This window comes from Chanodichthys erythropterus, chromosome 14 (genome assembly GCF_024489055.1).
Source record: "Chanodichthys erythropterus isolate Z2021 chromosome 14, ASM2448905v1, whole genome shotgun sequence".
Taxonomy (NCBI): domain Eukaryota; kingdom Metazoa; phylum Chordata; class Actinopteri; order Cypriniformes; family Xenocyprididae; genus Chanodichthys; species Chanodichthys erythropterus.
The window spans coordinates 38736459-38757241 of record NC_090234.1 but is presented as its reverse complement, the minus strand read 5'-3'; the positions used below and the strand labels follow the sequence as shown (position 1 = coordinate 38757241).

General features: G+C 37.5%; 1 protein-coding gene across 3 annotated transcripts in view; it reads left to right on the top strand.

Moving 5' to 3' along the window:
• pard3bb (par-3 family cell polarity regulator beta b) overlaps nucleotides 1-20783 on the top strand; it is a 433139-nt gene that overhangs the window by 311194 nt on the left and 101162 nt on the right. The gene's annotated exons all lie outside the window — the stretch shown is intronic.

The window sequence follows — 20783 nt, the reverse complement described above, 5'->3', positions numbered from 1 at the left end:
GCCAGCCTCTGACATCCATTTTAATGTGCAGTTGTCCTCCACGACGTTCAGGAGAGACACCATAGAGTCTCTGTACATAATTAGCAGGATTCTTGGTTGACGAGGTGCGATGAAGCGACGTTGACGTAGTGAAAGCCGATAATGTATTCATGCGATATGGCTGGTGCTATTGCGGTGGGAGGTTTGGCGTCAAAAGGACAGGCAGTCATGGTGAAGACAGCTGGTGCAGATGTATCAGGGATGTCACCACATGACCACATTCACACCTCAGGGAAACAAACCGGCCTTTGGGGTTTGGCCAACGGGTCTTGTCTCCCACGGCTGCTGTAATTCAACCCGTCGGTATCCTCAGACCTCAGGTTGTCTGTAAGCTCTTGTTAGAGTTAGAGGGTCATATATGCATGTCCTTAGTTTAATTCCTCCATCATCTATAGCGTTCAAGCACCTGTCAGAAGACAAAACAGGTCCGAGAGCCATTAGAGGTTAGACAAAGCCAAAAATGGTCGAGTCTACTAAAAGGTGAATAGATGAAAGGGGCAGTTATGTTCCACTGGAGGAAAAGGCTCCCAACGTAATTACACCCTGAATGGCCATCATCAGGCAAAGAGGTATTGATTGGCTTCCTCCACCATTACTCACCCCAGATGCTCAAAGCAAATCTCACCCTAGATCTCTATCGCAAAAAAAGGTTAAGCACTTCTTTTGCAAAGAAAAAAAAAATGACTGGGAGGATAGAGTGAAAGAAAGGGAATGAGAAAGGTGGTCAGCATATAGACCTTCAACTTCCATGTGTTTCTAATCACGTCAGGAGAGGTGTTCCCTGTGATCAATCTTCGGGAAGAATGATCGCTAACACTTCCTCCTGTTGTAGTGGAGAGTTTAGAAAGCTGTGGATCAGATCTGGCTTTGAGGGTCCTCTGCACCATGTCTGCGTGATTTAAGAATGACGGCCCCTGCCTTTGATCTGGCCAGATGAGGGTGCTCTTACTTGTCCCGTCTCAGATCAACACAGGAAATTAGCATTAATAATTCTGTTTCATCCCCTGGAAGGATATGGGACAATAAAGCAGCCCATACCTTTGTGCCAGACCAACGGAAAGAATGCTGAGTAGAAGTATGCTCTTAAAAATAGATGTTATAGTCAGAGCTGTGGCTTAGAGGTGCTCCAGACACATTGGACCTTATAAAATAATTCTTACGTAAATTCTAGCATTAAGTTAAATGGATGATTTGTCTAAAAAAAAAAGTGTTTTCAAATGATTTACACTTAAATTCGCTCTGCTTGTGTTTTTTTAGGCCGATCGAACTGTGGTGCTCGAATGGGAAATTTTGGTTCGAATCTGGCTTTTGTTGTGTCTACATCCCATTGCCTTCCCTGCTTTCCCATTGTTTTTTGCCATCTCTCCTTTAGCTACAAAAAATCCCGTAAATGAAAGTCACAATGTAATGGAAGTCACAACATATTGTGACATACATCCGAGAAAAAACGTGGGAGTTGGTTCTGTCGTTTTGTGATTGAATGAAGGCAGATTTGAATGTGAGCTTGAAAATTAAACCTCAAAATTTGGATTTGAAAAAAAAATATGATCAATTACAATAAAAGATAGGGTGACATTAAAAGACATTTAAAAAAGCAAACAAGTGTTCAGTGCATCAGAGAGACACACTTTGAATAAGCGGTATGTGGTTTGTGTATTGTTGCTGCCAAAAAGCCCTTTGGTCTGATTGCCGTGTTAATATTCAGATGACTGGAATGATGACTGATTAAGACACCATGCTGTACAAACAATCAAAAAAACTACAGGAATTAATGAATGGTGGCATGCTGCGTGTGAGTGTGTGTAATCCAGGTCAAGTCCCAGACTCTCCAGTCTCTTTGTTGTTGTTTTTTTTTCCCCCTGCTCACTGACCTGGGGGTCTTTCTGGCTGTGTGAACACAAGTGGCCCACATTATTGTGTTCGCTGTCAAAAACAGGCATGGAATCTGCCATTGAAGTGTAAAATTACTGGAAATTACAGAATCTGCCATACTGCCTTTGCCACAGACATTTCAAATGCGTAATAAAACCTTAACAGACATCCTAATTCATACTTTTTTTCTGTAAAGTTGAACTGATTGTTAGAGCATTGTTAGAGCACTGGCTTTAATGAAGACTTCTCATATAGAGTAATTGATTGTGATTTTAATTATAAAGCCATTAATGGAGATTATTAGAGGAGTATGAAGAGAGCAGAATGAGGCCTTTTGTGCATGGTCTCAAAAGTGGCCGTCGGCATCTGTAACCTCCCCTCTGGGGCCCCAGTGCCAAATGCACAGATACCCCGCGGCTATGTTTGTAAGGATGTGAGGACAAGTGATTTTCTCCTTCTTTTTCTTTTCTATTGACGAGCACATGTGTGGAACTTCCTATAGAGTGAGTAGTGTCCACCTGTCCCTCATCTAATCCTCATCACATCTTTCTCTTTTATGCACTCATTATCTGATCTCTTTCATTTTTTTTTCCCTTTCTTGTTCTTTATCATCATTTAAGTCTTTTTTTATGTTTGTGTTTTAGACTTTTGCCTTTTATTGGACTGATATAGTGAAGAGGAAATCATTGGGAAAGTAAGGATGTTGAATTAATGTTGCTGTTCAGATTCAAACTGATATTACCCACATGTGGACCAGGGCTCAGCCATGTAGAAAAAAAAAGTTTTGGGATTGGCAACCACGTTTAAATAATAGGAATCCCCTCTCATATTTAAATACAGTTGTCACTCTTGAATTTATAGTGATGGACATATTACTAACCAGAGCGTTTTGGCAAATTGTGAATATATACAAGACAACAAAATGCAATATTTGAGCCAATTTTCTATGTTTTAATAAAGTAATTTTAGCAACTCAAGACATGTTAATGCATCATTTACTCACCATCATGTCAAACTTGTATGCAAACCTGTCTGCTGAACACAAAAGAAGGTGTTTTGAAGAATGTTCATAGCCAGTTTCCCATTGGTTCCCATTGACTTCCATTGTCCATAGAATGGAAGTCAATGGAAATCAAAACTTTCTTCAAAATATTTTATGTTCCACAGAAGAAAGAATGTCATACAGGTTTGGAACAACATGAAAATGAGTAAATAATTTTTGGGTGGACTATCCCTTTAATGCCCAGGATTGGTGCACCAAAACTGGATTTACTCAAATGAGTGACATCCATTTTTAGCTTCAGTATGCGATTTTTATCTAAAAACCTGACCACTGTGTCACTGCTCAAACTTATTTTCATTCTGTACTTCTTTATTCTCTATTTATCCACTTCCTTCACTCTTTCATGCTGCATTTGTTTTTCCATCACTCCATGTCATCTCATGTCTCACAGTGTCTCTGCTCTCTGGCATGGTGGCAAGTAGTGATAGCAAAAATTTCACGCTGTTTTCCTTGCTTCTCCGCCTGTGTGTTGGCTGAACAGATGGGCTGGCATTCTTGGATCCCACCTCTCCTCCCTCTGCCCTTTCAACCCCCACCATCCGCACACTCGTACCCTGTACCAGGGGTGCCATTAACCCAGAACCTACCCTGCTCCCCTTACTTTTAAACACTGTTATCCTGCTGGCCCAGAGAGCATGGACACCAGCAGGCTTTTTCTTGGGCCATTTTTATGTTGGGCACTGAAAGAGAGAAGTTACTTAGATCTATATATATATATATATATATATATATATATATATATATATATTCTCTCCTACACTGACTGTCAGACTTTCTTGGCTTCTTCTAAAATCTAACTCTAGGGCTTGACAGACTGTTGAGATTTTTATTAAACATTATAGTACTTGCCAGTCAACTCTGGCTCTAAAATAGGACCTATGCAAAATACACCATTATCAATTTTATATTCATCACCTAGTTTTCCCTGTTATTTTAACACCGAAACATATAAACCAATCATATTTTGAGAAGAATACACACTATGTTTTAATCTTTTCCCACCCGTATCATTAACATTATATCTCATGTGTAGATGAAATTTTAAAAATGTGAGGCTTTGAGCGCTGTTGAGCGGATTCATAAACACCTCTGATTGGTCATTGTTCACACGCTCACTAGATATGTCTGTGATTGGCTACAATGATCAACGCACAGGAGCGTTTGAAAGCTCACAGAAGTGTTTGAATTTGAAAGCATTTTGTGAAAGCGGAAGCGGTTGAAAGCAGGCATCTATCAGTGGACTGGTCCGCGATAGACGCCTGCTTTCAAACACTCCCGTGTGTATCTGTGTAAGCGCTCAGTGAAGAGTATCAATGATGACTATTTACAACATGTTTTTGAAGCGTTGATCATTGAAGCCAATAACAGACATGTTGATGACTATTTACAACATGTTTTTGAAGTGTTGATGATTGAAGCCAATTACAGACATGTCCGATGAGCGCGTCAATGCGATGACCAATCAGAGGTGTTTACGAATCCACTCAACAGCGCTCAAAGTGTCACAATTTTTACATTTCAGTAATGACTTGGTACCGAAGTCGGTACTTTTGACAACTCTACTCTTGTATTATATGGAATAGAATTCTCCACTGGAAATTGTCTTGGAAATTGTTTTGGTTCATGAATCATGCTGTTGAGTGAGGTTTCACTGCATTAGTTGTATAGAAAATAATGTAGACAACTGCTTTCATGGTTCATGGGGTCTTTAAAGACGTTATCCACCAATAAGGAATGTATTTCTCACTGAGAATATGTTATGCGTGTTAATATAAGACTTTTTGTTTACTTATCTCTTAGTTTCTTCCTGTAATGGAAAGGCTATTTTGGAGGTGTGAATTTTTATATCTGTGTATGAAACAGTCTCTCAATAGTGCAGATGGGAGCTTGAGTGTGTGTGTGTGTTTATGCTAATGAGAGTCTACAGAGGAACACGGCGAGCTGTGTGGCACTGTGTCTGTTCTCCTGTTGAATATTTAGTATTCACTCAGCCGCTTCCTCTAATTACCTGAGAACATGCTAATGAATTCATCAGAATCAGCTGCTAATTGGCCGTTTGAACAACCCAGTCTTCTTCAGGAACATGCTTCGCTGCCAATCAGAATGCTCGGCCTCATTCAACGGCTCCTTATCATTTATCTTATTGTATTGATATGTATGAAGTGTTTTTTGCCTTTTTCTTTTTTCTTTTTTTTTTTTTTCAAGCCGCCTTTTGTTAAAGGCCAGGTTCTTAATAGCCTAACACCCATTTGCACTTTTCGGCATTAACAGCTTGACGTGTCAGGAATGTTCGTTGGCTAAAGTGGATATTTTTCAGGCCAGCTAGAAGGTACTTAGCATTGCTCTATCCTGATTGGCTCATTCAGTATCTACAACTGGCACCTATTAAGCTGCTATGGTAACGAAGTCTCATTATTTCAGCGGTGCCCTGTTGGGAACAGCAGACAGTCGGAAAGGTCAAAGTGGTGACATCACTTCAGCCAGAGCTTATCTTATTTGGATTCTGAATCTTGCTGTAATTTGACTCAACTGCCAAAAAAATGGGCAGGAAAACAAAAGAAGGAAAGAAAGAAATTTGTCAAAATGTCTTTGTCCCTTTTTTAAAAAAAAAAAGCCTGCTCTCTCATCAGTTTCATAGTTTCCTTTTTGCTTATGTGTGTGTGTTTGTTTCCTGTGTGTGTGTGCAAGTGTTCCTGAAAGTGTGAGTGTGTAGGTTTGTGTGTGTCTCGGTGGAATAGCGCATAATGAATATGGAAAGGCAGTAGGGAGAGATAATTAAAGTGGAGACGGCTTTGCTCTGGTCTGCAGGTGCTCCTGTTCACCATCACTCACAAGAATTCAAAACAATCAATGCTTAAAGAAACAGTTCAGCCAAAAAAATGAACATTGCCATTATTTGCCTGGTCGTTCCAAACCTGTTGACTTTGTTAAAATTTGATTACAATAAAAGCATTCTCCAAAAAAGTCAGAAAAGCACCATAAAGGGATAGTTCACCCAAAAATGAAAATTCTGTCATCATTTACTCACCCTTATGTTGTTCCAAACCTGTATGAGTTTCTGTCTTCTGTTGAACACAAAATAAGATATTTTAAAGAATGTTGGTTACCATACAGTTGACAGCACCTATTTAATTAATTTTCATTTTTGGGTTAAGCGTCCCTTTAAAAGGTGTGGCGTTCTTATTTACGGATGCCAAGGCTGACACAGTGTTGTTGTTATGTTGTTACCGATACCAATATGTTCATTTTCGGTACTCGTCAATACCTGTATTTTCATTGCATTTGTAATTTTCAAAAGAACTCATATTAGTTGGCTTAATTCATTTAGCAAATAAATATTCCCCTCAGTTATTGTTGCGCATAATTATGCCTGTTGAAATATATTGTAGGAGCTTCCGTTACTTTCACTGCTCATTCTATTGCTCTGTCGTATCTTATCTTTCATTTAATAACACAGCGCATACTTAGAGCTGCTCCAGCAGGGCTCAACGAATTTTCTACTGGCCCAGGATACCAATGAAGTATCACTATTCCAATTTCGATACTACAGCAAAAAACTACTAGCCTAACTAATATAAATTTAAAACATTATTAAAGATAAGTAAACTGTCAGTAATAAAATAAGCACAAGGAATCAAATGGCCTTGTGTCTTCACTGAAAAAAAAAAAAGTGTATTGAATTTAACAGTGTATATCGGTCCCAATTAAACCAATTAAATCAACTGAATCAATTAAGTTACACAAATATAATTTGTTAATGTAACTTCAACATGATGAAATTATGTATTTTTTAAATGACCCAATTAAGTAAATTTTGTAAGGTTCATTGATTCATGATTCATTCATCCAAAACATCCATCCATCCAATATGTTATTTCATTCAATTCAACTTCATATATGTGTTATGACTGAATCATTAGACTGTACCAGAAAGTCAACAGCCTATTATTTAACAATAGTGCGCACACTATGTTAAATGTTAACTTTCAGTACAAAGCAGAAATTGAATCTGAAGCATTAGTCCACAGCCTAATGCCGAGTTCAGACTGCACGATATTCAAAGTAGTCGGGTCACTGTTCTTTTCACACTGCATGACTATCTTAGCCAGCATTCAGTCGCTGCTGCGTTCAAACTGCACGATGGATCGGCGACAGAAGGTTTCACACTGCATGACTTTACAATAGGAAGAATCGCAGACAACTCTGTCTGGCACGCAAACTACGTTTCACAACCAAACACGCGAGATGTGACAAGGAAACAACGCGATATCACGCATGCAAGACCGGAGTTATTATTATTAAAAACGGTAGCCCGCACGAAGCTTGCAATACGAAATGCCTGTGCGCTGATTTGCAGCAAAAACAAGAAAAAGAAAAGAAGAATATGGAGGAGGAAATGGTTTGGGAGACTGTGGATTGTGTGTTCTGCATCGAGAGTTGGAGGTAAATAAATAACTTTTCAATGTGCTGCTGTTGCGGATGGTCAAATGTTTGTGCTTTGTTTCTGTTTGATATAATTGTAATGTTTATCTGAAACGAAGCCATGCTTGCTGATGTTGTGGTCTATAACTCCTCCCCGAACTCTCTGCTCTGTATCTTGCTCTCTCATTGGCTGTCGGTCATTGCTGATGTAGTTTTCAGTCAGGACACTTTTCACACTGCAGGATTTTGAATCGCCGACAGGTCCAGATATTTAGCATGCCAAATATCTCACGGGTGTCGGCGACTCGTCGGCGATTCTCTCAGATCGCGTCTTTGCTCATTCACACTCGCGTGAACGAGCACCGATTTGCCTGTGATTTCGGGAATTTGTCGGCGATTTCTCAAAACCTGAGAGCCAAAATCGGGGCTAAAATCGTGCAGTCTGAACTCGGGTTAAGCAAAAGCTCCATTCTTCTCTACAATGGTAACCCAGTGAAATTTAAAACATTCTATTAATTCCAATATAAGTGAAAACTGAACACTAATAAACATTATCAGTCATCCCCCATTTTCATCTTACTGCAAAACACATAAAATAGCACCGCCCAGTTTCAGTTAATGGAACAAAATTAATTTATGTGATCTCAACTCAAACGGATTAAGTAAAATTCAATATTAGATATATTTAAGTGGATTGAACACAATGAAATTAAGTTAGGACAAAATGTGTAGGAATTGTGTGGCTTTAGCTAACTTTAATTAAGTCATTTGAACAAGCAGCAAAAATAATTTTAGTGTTGATGCATCGTTTTTGAACATGTGGATGAGATTTAAGAGGTTAACCCTTTGACGCGTACGATCACACTGGTGTGATCAGTGTTGTCTGGCCCCAGGAGCATACAATCACACCAATTTGATTAGAACGTTCAGTGCATTACGTGATCAACTGCCAAATTCAAATGTGCGTGCACGCTTTAACTGGCGCTAAACCATATATATCACATATATGCAGTGTTTTCAACCAAATAATGTTCATTTCAGGTTTCAGACATTTAAATACACACGAGTACTAACAAAACAATATATTTAGAGATTGTAAAATACACAATGATGTCTATAGAAGCGGAAATAACCCTTTCCATTATAACTTGACAACACGTTTTATTCATATCAGATACAGATTGTGAAAGTAACTTAAAAGCTTACTCTATCCTTCCCCACTTCACCGGCACACTTACTTTCATGTATTTCGGGAGAAGTGGATAAATTCACGGGTTGTAAATCCAACAGATCCGATTCTCTGTGCGGTGCAAACTAACATGGCAGCGCCCATCGCGCATGTGGCTCAACTAACAGGATCGTTATAAAGGTGTTTAAACAGCAAAACACATCCACTTGCACATATTTGGCAATCGGAATATTAGATATTTCATGCTATAGCAACAAGTTTGTGAAAATTTTGAATAAAAAAGGAAAAATTACATGACAGCAGATCATCATTCATACAGTGCTGCGGTGTGTCACGTAACAAGCAATGACGCGTCACCATGGAAACCATAAAGTGATACGTTCTAAATAACGGTCGCCTTAAAAAATTATTTATTTATTTTTTATTTTTTTTTTTTGCCCCTGATTTCTGTAGAACTGCATAAACATGTGTTGTACTGTATAAAGAAAATCATATGGGTTTGCAACGACATAAAGGTGAGTAGATAATGACTTTGGGGTGATATTTGGGTGAACTATTCCTACACTGTAAAAAAAATTTTGTTATACGTTTTACAAGAAAGTATTGTTTTAGTCTTTGTTACTTGAAACTTTTATGTTTAATTTAATGTGTTACTGAAATTTACTAGCAATTTCTGAGTGCAAATTGCTTCTACACCATTTTTTTATTTATTTTTTCCAGTGTATATACTTATGTTGTAACCCTTTAGCAGTGCTTTCTTGGACATGGATCACGTTGAAACATTTCCAACAGTGATTATCCTTTCACTGTAGTACTGGGTTTAATCAGTGTCTGGGAAAGTGGCCTTTAGAGTTTTACCCTGCAGCATTTTGAGCTTTTTCATGTTTCTCTTGCTGTCTTTGTCTTTCCTTTTTGGATTGATGTGAACTGCCTCTCACCCCACATACCATCATATTCAGATCACACACAGACAGGCCCTGTGGGTCCCCTTTTATCAGCACATTGAAGCATTGCGAGTGTGTGTTTGAGGTCATTGTGTTTATCTGCATGTGTGTGCTGTTTGGATGTGTACGATTTTCAGTTTTGTGTACTGCAGATGTTTGGATCTTAACCCCTTCCTCTTTACGCTTCATTTAAAGCGCATTCCATTCATCTGGGTTATCTTTAAATAAACCTTGCTGTATATTTGTGGTGTCAGTAAATGTGTGTGTGGCTGTGCATAAATGTGTGTTAAAGACAGTCAGAGTGAGAAACTGTTAAAGCACCTTTTTCACTCATCCCATTTCTTCAGAAGGAAAGATTAAATCCCAGTCTTTTCTTTTCCCGCAGCCCTCAGGGAAACGTTATCCAGAGAGGATACAGATTTGCCTACAGCGCTTTGAGAGGGAGAGAGATTCCTAGCAAAGCAGAAAATCAGAAGGGGAGTGAATTAGCGGGCAAACGTGAGAGAAAAGATGCTATATTTTTACTCTACGAGCAGGTAGTTTAATTAGACATGGAGGAAATGAATGTTTGGCACAGGGAGAGAGAGAGCGGTGATGTATTTCTTGGTAATGATCAGCACAGTTTGGCTTCTCCGCAGGCCTTCGCCCCCTGTAGAGTTTACTGCCGCGTGATGAATTTAACACTGTGGAACAATCAGCAGCTCTTGACTTCTCTGTTAGGCAATTTTACACTCAATTTTGATAAACTATCAGTCTACTAAATCACTTTAACGATGCTCCAATTGTCGTAGATTGTTAGGACAATATTTAGTGCCACGCTTTAATAAAAACATCTCTGTCTGCCATTTCCAGGGAAATATCCACTACCTTGATATTACCAGAATGCACTAGGTCTTTAAAATTGATTTTATTTCTTTCATTTTCTTGTTATAAGATTAAAATAATTTCCTTTGATTTTTTTTTTTTTTTGGATTCTTTTATTCATGTTCTGTAATGTTTGGTTTTCATCTTTGTATTTGCGCTCATTATGTTCAAGGACGCATTAAATTGATGGAATGTGACAGTAAAGACGTTTCTGAAGTTACAAAATATTTCCATTTAAAAAAAAATACTGTACTTTTGAACTTTCTATTCATCAAAGAATCCTGGGAAAAAATGTATCACGGGTTCCATAAAAAATATTAAGCAGCACAACTGTTTTAAACATTGATTATAATAGGATTTTTGTTGTTGTTGTTGTTTGTTTTTGTTTTTTTTTTTAGCAGCAAATCAGCATTTTAGAATGATTTCTGAAGGATCATGTGACACTGAAGGCTGGTGTAATGATGCTGAAAATTCAGCTTTGCCATCACAGGAATAAATTATGTTTTCAAATATATTAAAATAGAAAACAGTTACTTTAAATTATAATAATATTTCACAATAGAAAAATTTTTACAGTATTTTTGATCAAATAAATCCAGCCTTTATGAGCATAAGAGACTTTTTTCAAAAAAATCTCACTGTTGGTAGTGTATTTACTAGGGCTGTCAATCGATTAAAAATTGTAATCGAATTAATTACATACTCTGTGATTAATTAATCTAAATTAATCACATACATAATTTTTGCTGGGAAAGTATTAAATATTTCAATTCAAATGAATCAATGCAGGGTTTTCCTGGGTCAAAAATGGTCTTCGGTGGTGACAGACATGGTCATCCACACAAACAGTAAAAGTACCCTACCCACGTGATCTGCGAGCCCGATACTGACAATAAAGTACCCGTCACTCTCACTGTAATTCTTTCTTGCCCTATTTGCAAAAAAAAAAAAAAAGTGATTTTATAGCTTTGTAAGAGAAGATGCTTTTTTGCTAAACCTGAAAAGTATTAAAAAGTAGCATTTAGAAGTTATATTAACTAATAATATAATTTTCTACCATATACAATTGAATGCACCTAGCTAACAACAACTTGCTTTGTTCTGGTTTCACCTCACTCCAGTCTAAACTATCTGATTTTATAGGTAGGCCTAATTTACTACACATTGTCATTTAAATAACCTGAAAATATTGTGGATTATTAAGGCTAATTTTAATAACCACTCTTGCTAAATGGGGTAAGCACACTTATGTTCTCATTTCAGAATAGTTCGAGTAAATGATTCATTATAGACCGTGTGGACAGATCAGTTGTTGTCATGATTCATTAAAATGAATCTGTTCAAATGAGTCATTAGGTCACGAATTGGACATTAGCGGACGTTGACGCGTTGCGTGCGAATCGTGACTGTTATTAGAACATCGCAAAAGATTTGTCAACACAGAAAACACTTCACCACTGGATAGGATTTTCTTTTTGTTTACTGAAAGTGTGGTTTATGTCAGCTGCACGCGCAGGGCGCCTGTCAGAGAAGATGAGGTGACGTTCTTTTGAGCTCTGTTCACACCTGGTTATTCAGGAAAAAACATTCTCCGAATGCGCCTCGTGAAACATGGATTCGGTCTTACGAACTTTTAGCATTGTGTCAGTTGATTTAGATTATTATGTGTGAGGTAGAGAGAGTGCAAAGACGGTGCTTACTTTGAAGACAGAGAGAGGGAGGAGCTCTGCTCTGCTCAGTGCAGCATTCGTCTCCCTCCTTCATTTTACAGTCGAAACTTAATTTTACAGGTGGCTAGAACGGCTCCAGGTTCAAAGGTCAATACGGAATGGATTAATCTGCGTTATTTTTTTAACACGTTATTTTTTCTCAGATTAATTAATCGAAATTAACGCGTTATTTTGACAGCCCTAGTATTTACATCATATTTTGCTTTATATAAATGCACAACAGGTGCATATTTCATAATGGTGCTTTTTAGCGATAATGGATGGAGCAGTTCTTTGCAATTGATTTGTTTGTATTTGAATGGTTTCAAATATGACAACATCTTTTTCCTTCATTTATGTAATGGGGACTTCTAAAAACTGCATGCATTCAAATTTGAAGATTATTTTAGATCTGGAGGGGAGAAAAAAAAGAAATTTGCTTTTTTTTTCACTGTGACTTCATAACCGTTAGTAGTAATTTGGCCTGCCACATCTGTCTTTCTCTTGTGCTGTGACCACTCCCCCTCTAAGTACTGTGCCTGGTTAACTGACAGGCTGTGTTTGAAGCATCTCTGAACAGCTGAAGATAGTGGCAGGGTCTCTTATGACAGCCTAATTATTGCCTTTATTTATCCATGTGCTGGTTTGAGCTCAGCTGGGCTCCTCATTTGATAGCAGCCACTGTGCCCTTTAGCTTAGAGTCAGAGATCCTGTAAAAAGACATGTCTGTCTCTGATGCATCCACTTATTCAGTAGTTGGAGAAAATCATCTGGAGTCATCCTAAGATGGCACACCTTCAGGTTGTTCAAATGACAAGCTCCATTCTGATTGCCTGGCTTTATGTAAGATGGCCCCTTTCTAAAGTAGAAATAGGGGGAATGTGAATGGAAGAATGGTGGAAATAAATTGATGTCGGTAGTACTTTTTAATGTAAGTGTTGACTGTACAGTATAGTTTGTGTGAAAACTTTGTGTTTATGAGAAATAACTATAAGCTTGCCAGAATTCCCTGCTCGTTTGTTCGGTTTGAGGCAACTGGCATTAGTATTTCCTGCAATTCTCTGTGGCAGCACAAGAATTATAATAAATTCTAATACAAGTATACTGTAGGGTCAGTACAATATTCTTTTTTTATTTGTTTGAAAGACGTCTCTTATGCACATCAAGGCTGTAATTTAATAAAAAAGTAAACCGTTTAAAGAAACTGTTTTTCTATTTGAATATATTTAAAAATGTAATTTATTCATGTGATGCCAAAGCTGTATTTTTAGCATCATTACTCCAGTCTTCAGTGTCACATAATCCATTTTCTGAATGTTATCAGAAAACATTCTAATATGCTAATTTGGTGCAAAAGGGGGGGAGATTATATGTTAAAAACATTTGTTTTCAACATTCTTTGCTGAATAGAAAGTTCAAAATAACATTTATTTGAAATAGAAATATTTTGTAACATTATAAATCTCTTTATTGTCACTTTCAATTAATTTAATGCATCATTTCTGAATAAAAGTATTTGAAAGCCAGAACAGGCTACGATGTGGACCAGGTTTAGTAGCCAACAGTCTGGGTAAGCATGACTAGCTGGATTGTGATGCGCCTTTATAAATAACCGTATGCAAACATATTTACCTAATCTTTACCTTTTTTACCATCTTTACCTTTATTTTGTTCATCTGTGTTATAATTTCATGGCCTCATCCAACAATTGTCAATTTTTGGAATGTTCATGGTAATTTCTCTAAATATTTTTTTTTTTTTTTTTTTTTTTTTTTTTTATTGCCATGAATTATTCACATGCATTGTATTGATAAATGTTGTGTCAGAATGCATTAGCAGCGTGTTACGTGTTAATGTGAGTGTGAGTTTTAGCGTTTAGGTCTCATAGGGCCTGATCTTAATGAGGCAGCAGAATAGATGTGCAGGAAGCGCATGCCAAAGCACTAACATTAAATAGCTGCAGTCTAATAAGATAAATACAGTAATTAAGTTATGAGAGTGCTGCATCCACACACAAATACACAGCCAGAGGACATACAGGAAGTGTGCGTGATAGAGAGAGAGAAACAGTGGGATGGCTTGTCCTTTCTCATTTGTTCATTCACATTTAGCATAATGCACTCCTGTATTTACAAGGCTTCTTTACTGGAATACACTCACATACCTCAGGCATTAAATACAGTTGGTTTCTTCCTGTTTTGACTGAATAAATTGACTGATATAAACTGTAAACTTCAAAGCATGGACTGGATATCAGAGTGAGATTTTGTTTTGAAACTCCAAATGTCTCAATTAATACAGTTCAACTATAGTTTAGCTACTGTTTAAAAATGGACTTACACCACATGCTAACAGTACATTTGTATCCAGTTATATAATAATGATAATTTAATAACAGCCAAGAGTTTTTGAGACGATGAAAGTTTTTGAATGAACAACCATCTCAATTAGCATCGGCCAATAATGAGCCGGCTTTCTGAAGTAGAACCCGGAAGTGCTGAACTGCGTTCACTGCATCAACTGCGTACAAGTCTGACAGGGGATAGACAAATTTGTTAAATAGTCGTTATCTTTGTTTTGTTTTTGTGCACAAAAAGTATTCTCGTCATTTCATAACATTAAGGTTGAACCACTGCAGTCACGTTGACTGTTTCAACAATGTCTTTAGTACTTTTTTTGGACCTTGAATGACAGTAATTACGTTGCTTTCTTTTAAAAAATAAACATAAAAAAACATAAAAAAAGATTTTATCAAAAATATCTTAATTTGTGTTCTGAAGCTCTTACGGGTGTGGAACGACATGAGGGTGAGTAATTAATGACTGAATTTCATTTTTGGGTGAACTAACCCTTTAAACTTGAACAGGTACTTTGTTAAAATGTATAAAGCTATAAAAATGTAAACTTAACATTTCACTAAATAAATAATGAACAAGTTTTCACAGGGACTCGTTGGTGAATCGTTTGAATGTTCACGAATGAATGTGACTGAATCAGTTCACTAGAATCGATCTGCCTTTTTGAATCAGTTCAATAGAAGGAACCTGACTATTTGATTTGGTTCACTAAAATAAATCTGCCATTTTAAAGGTGCCCTAGAATTGAAAATTGAATTTATCTTGGCATAGTTAAATAACAAGAGTTCAGTAAATGGAAATGACATACAGTGAGTCTCAAACTCCATTGTTTCCTCCTTCTTATATAAATCTCATTTGTTTAAAAGACCTCCGAAGAACAGGCGAATCTCAACATAACAACGACTGTTACGTAACAGTCAGGATCATTAATATGTACGCCCCCAATATTTGCATATGCCAGCTCATGTTCAAGCATTAGACAAGGGCAGGACATCTGGATGTGCACAGCTGAATCATCAGACTAGGTAAGCAAACAAGGACAATAGCGAAAAATGGCAGATGGAGCAATAATAACTGACATGATTCATGATATCATGATATTTTTAGTGATAGTTTTTGTAAACTATCTTTCTAAATGTTTCGTTAGCATGTTGTTAATGTACTGTTAAATGTGGTTTAACAGTAGCTCCATGGGCGTGTGTGTGAGCATTTAAAGGGGCCGCAACATGAATCGGTGCATATTTAATGATGCCCACAAATAGGCAATTAAAAAAATGAATTAAAAAAAATCTATGGGGTATTTTGAGCTGAAACTTCACAGACACATTCAGGGGACACCTTAGACCTATATTACATCTTGTAAAAAAAACGTTCGATGGCACCTTTATTTTAATGGAATGAATATGACTTTGAATTGGTTCCCTAGAATGAATCTGGCTAGTTGAATTGATTCACTACAATAAATTTGCCATTTTAAAACAGTTCAATAGAATGAATCTGACTTTTTTTAATCAGTTCACTAGAATGAATCTGACTATTTGAATTGGTTCAGGAAAATCAATATTTCCAATACAACATTTGAGAAGGAGAGTAGTTTAGAAGACTTTCTAACAATGCTAAACATAAAGAGTGTACTGTGATACGTAACTCACGTGGTATGTTTCATTTTATGTTTATTTCATACTTTTGTGTGTGTTCTTGTATATATGGTTTTTGAGGACATGTGTATAATGAAATGGGTATTACAACGTAAATATTGTTTATGAGGAAACTTCCTGTGTCCTGTTGAATGTTGAAAATCAAAAAGTGCCAAAAGTTTTCTGTGATGTGTAGCTTTACGGGTAAGGATAGTGTAATGGGATATAATATACAGTTTGTACAGTGTAAAAACCATTAACCCTATGGTGAGTCCCTGTAAACCACATATTCAAGTATGTGTATGTGTGTGTCTGTAAGAAAATGAGTGAGTGCTTTAAGAAGAGGTATAAGGGATGAGTGCGTGTTGTTGTATGTTTGAATGGACAATGGAAAATGTAGTCTGCACTTAAGCTGCATTAGTCAGTACTGATTACACTGAAGAATGTGTCTGTGTGAGGGTGTCTCCTGCTGTCTCACATGTCTGGGGTCACTAAGAGTTGTGTCTTACTCTTCACTGAGAGGTGTGTGTGTGTGTGTGTGTGTGTGTGTGTGTGTGTGTGTGTGTGTGTGTGTGTGTGTGTGTGTGTGTGTGTGTGTGTGTGTGTGTGTGTGTGTGTGTGTGTGTGTGTGTGTGTGTGTGTGTGTGTGTGTGTGTGTGTGTGTGTGTGTGTGTTTATATTTTGCTCTCAAAACATCTCATCTGATGTAGGTGATGTAAGCGAATCAAATTAAAGCAATATGAAAAGCCAACTAAATTATCATTGGCCCTCATTCATGAAACATGAGCAGAGTGAATTTCTGTTCATAAATATTTCTTAATATCTTAATATTTGTACAGTGCAGTTTCATGGCCAATAAGAAATATTTATATCCAGTAAATGTTCTTAATTCCCAAACTTTTGGTTAGGATGACAGAAAGTTCATTTGGCCCTGCCTCGCTGATCGTTCTGACATTCCTCATACAGATATCTTAACATTTCCCTGGTTTGTCTGGGAAAACAGTCTTCTCCTCCTGGCAGTGTCAATCAGCAACTTGGCAACATAGCATTTGTTCGTTGGACTTTGTTTGAAAACAAGAGAAAAGATTGGAGCGCTGACGGGCAGTGAATCATCCGCCCTGCTCGAGCGCTGAGTAATGGGTGTAGACGAAGTGAAAGAGGGAAATGTTCTGGACAGATCTATTGACTTAGATGAGGCCTGGATGACTGAGCTGCAGGCTAGTGTGAATCACCTATGAATTTTGCTACTCCTTTTGCTTTATTCACTCTTTGCCCTCTGGAAATTCCCACAACATCTGAACACAGTCCTGCTGTGTTAGTGTTAAACTCTAGTTTCTGAGGGCATTGCATTAAATGGCTCAAAGCTTCTGTAGATATACACACCCAAGACAATTGAAATAGGCTTTCCACATTTTTCCATTTGTTCTTTTTTCCCTGAATTCTTTATTCTTTATTTTATTCGTTCACTCATTGTTTCCCTAATTTATTTGCTTATTCATTGGTTTCATGCGTTCATTGTTATTTTCTTTGGTTCATTAATTAATTCCTTTGTTTCTCATTCATTTGTTTGTTCATTCATTTATTGATTTTTTCATTTGTTTGTTTGTTCATTTATTATTTATTCATTTGTTCTGTACTTCATTGGTTTGTTCTGTCATTCATTTGTTTGATAGTTTGATCTTGGTTTGGTTTGGTTGTGTTTGATTTGGTTTCTTGATTCGTTTAGTGTTTCCTTAATTCATTTGCTTGTTCATTTGCTCCTAAATTTAACTGTTCAGTTCATTTGTTCTGTGATTCCTTCATATTTGTTTGTTGTTTCATTCACTTGTTTATTTGTTTGTACTTTTTTGTTTGTTCATTAATTCATTCATCCTTCATCATTGGTGCCTTCCTGTCTTAATTTATTCATTCATGTCCTTTTTTTTAGATTGCTGACAATATACTGTATGAAATATCTTTACTCTATTAAAGCTGCTGTATCTTATTTGATACACACATTTCTAAAGCCTTAGGGTTGATGATCAACATAATCAAAAACTTATAATAGTAGTATAATTCTAAAAACACCCACCTAGTGTTTTACCATAACCTCAGTTACCATCACAATTAACAATTCTTCGAGTAATATGGTTCACTACTGTTTGCAGTTGCCAAGAAATGTAATAAATTAATGTACATACTGATAAAATATTTAGCTTGTTTACATAGTTTGTTAAGTAAGGGATAATGTACATTCAGCCAGTTATCTCAGAATAAACCCCGACAGGGTGATCAGGACACTGACGCGAAGGGGTTCTGAGATAACAACCGGCTGAATGTACATTATCCCGCTTATTACACAGCTACTTGCCACATAAGTACACATGAAATATTGATCTGAGTCAAAATATATATATTTTTTTTATCTCTTTAAACGCAAAGCTTCCACGGAGAGAGTTGCTGGCATGGCAAGTTCAAACTAGACGGACATTACGGTACAGTCATACCACTTATTAAACGGCATTTTGCCACACAAACTATTATGAGATATTGATCTTATATGACACTTTTAAAAGCATACCTGTTTGTTATCTTATAATCCAACAGTATATAAAACAATAGTCGCAAAATGGTAGAAGCTGTGTTTGTATGAAACGAGAGAGCGAGTCCATGATACTGGATGACATAATTAAATAACTGTACACAAAATTGAGTTTTAATATTTTATTAGCTCACCAAACACAAAACTTTGACGAAGAAAAATCACTCCTAGCAAGCGTATAGCGCTGCTGACTTCAGTAAACAGGATGAGCCTGTGTTATCTGTTTTCAGCGGTTGTTATCAGGGAATAACATACCGCAGGATGGTGCAATTGACCCTTCGCAAAGACCCGCCCCCCTTAGTTACTGTTGCTTTGTCCGACACGCTGTCACGCCACACGCAGTAAAAAATACATCGCAGAGCAAAGATGACACTGACAACACGTCGACAGACAAGACATAGCAGGTTACTTATGGTATTAAACAAAGTCCCAGCTTTCAAACTGTGTAGTTTTTTAAACATCACCTCAAGTGGCTCATAAACCCATCATCTCTTCCTACTAGTCCATTTATAGCATCAAATAAACATGAATGAACATGAGAATGAATGTTGTTTCAAAAGCGGAAAGATGTCAATATACACCATTTTTCAAGTTTAAATCTACCGAGGTTAAAGGTGCTACAGAGGATCTTTTTGTCGACTGAGAAACCAAAGACTGTTAGTGAGTTTTTGAAATGAGCGCATGCATAAGAACAACCCCCCTCCTTCACAGCTCGAAGGAACGCCTCCCAAAACTCGTGCACGAGTATTCGAACACGAGTGTTTACCACCGGCATTCGCTGTGTCGTGTTAGTGGATTCATTATGTCGGACTCACCGCAGGTAACTCATAATCTGCAGTTGTTACTCCTGTCTCCTGACAAAAACATTGCATGCGGCGCCTGTGGAGTGTGGAAAGTTACTGGAGCGCGCAGCTGCGCTCGTCTCTGACAAGGATCGTCATGGCAGTGATTGACAAGCCAGAGGGCCAATCGTTTACGCGATGATCGCGGTAAATGATTGGCTGATGTTTTTAAGGCCCTACCTCGTGCACAGATGATGTATATTAATATTATTCCTTTCAGTGCACCTAATAAACAGTCTTTTATCAGTTGGTAAAGACAGTTTCAAGTAATATTGCAAAAATGTAAATGTATCCTCTTTAGCACCTTTAATCTTCTTACTCCTGACTGCTTTGTCGGACAAAATGGCGGATTCGGCGTTCTGATTGGTTAGATCGCTTGTCAATCAAATTCCTGGCGAAGGGTAAATTGACCAATTAGAATCAAGTATTCCACAGAGCCATGTAATAATAATAATTACTCAAACCAATTCGGTCATTATCATAAAACAACCCCTTCAGAGTGATACAAACTCTTACTCTATGTATAATACAGATTTGAATACTGAATCTGTTTTTGTAATCATGTTTTTTTTTTTGTTTTTTCTCAGTAGCTTAGAGCCTGTGTCTATGTTTAAGTGATATCATGGCGTGTATAATTGCCACCTGCAGTGCTGTGTAGGTCTCTGTAAAGATCATATGCTCCCTCGCTGTTGCTGAATGCATTTCAAAAATGTCCACATTATGATCATTGTGTGCAGACGTGTGAGATTCAAGATAATTTACATCCGATCACATCCTTGTTTGAGTGTGTGTATATGTGTGCGCCGGATGCGAGTTGCTAAAGGACACTGGTGTGATTTCCTCTGACAGTGCGTGTTTGTGCTTAGACGTGTCCCGGTGTGTGTTTGTGCGTGTGTAGCTGGAGGCCACGGCCTCTGCTCGCTGTGACATTGATACACTGCGCTGAAGCTGCTCGGCTGGGCGGCAGTGGGTTTGAGACACGGGCACACATGAGAAATGACCTTCTATGAGTGGAGAAAATGGAGACGGGTGCAGGACTCAATCACTGGTGCAGAAATGATGCATGTTAACAGAACATCTCTACTGACACGCTCTGGCCCCTACAGCGATTTAGAAACTCCCCAGAGCGCACACACACACACACACACACACACATACTAGAGAGTAGCTGTTTTCCTAGATAAACGTCATTTGCAAACAGAGATCAAGCAGTGATGTCTTTCTATGTCCTCTCTCTCTCTCTCTCTCTCTCTCTCTCTTTCTC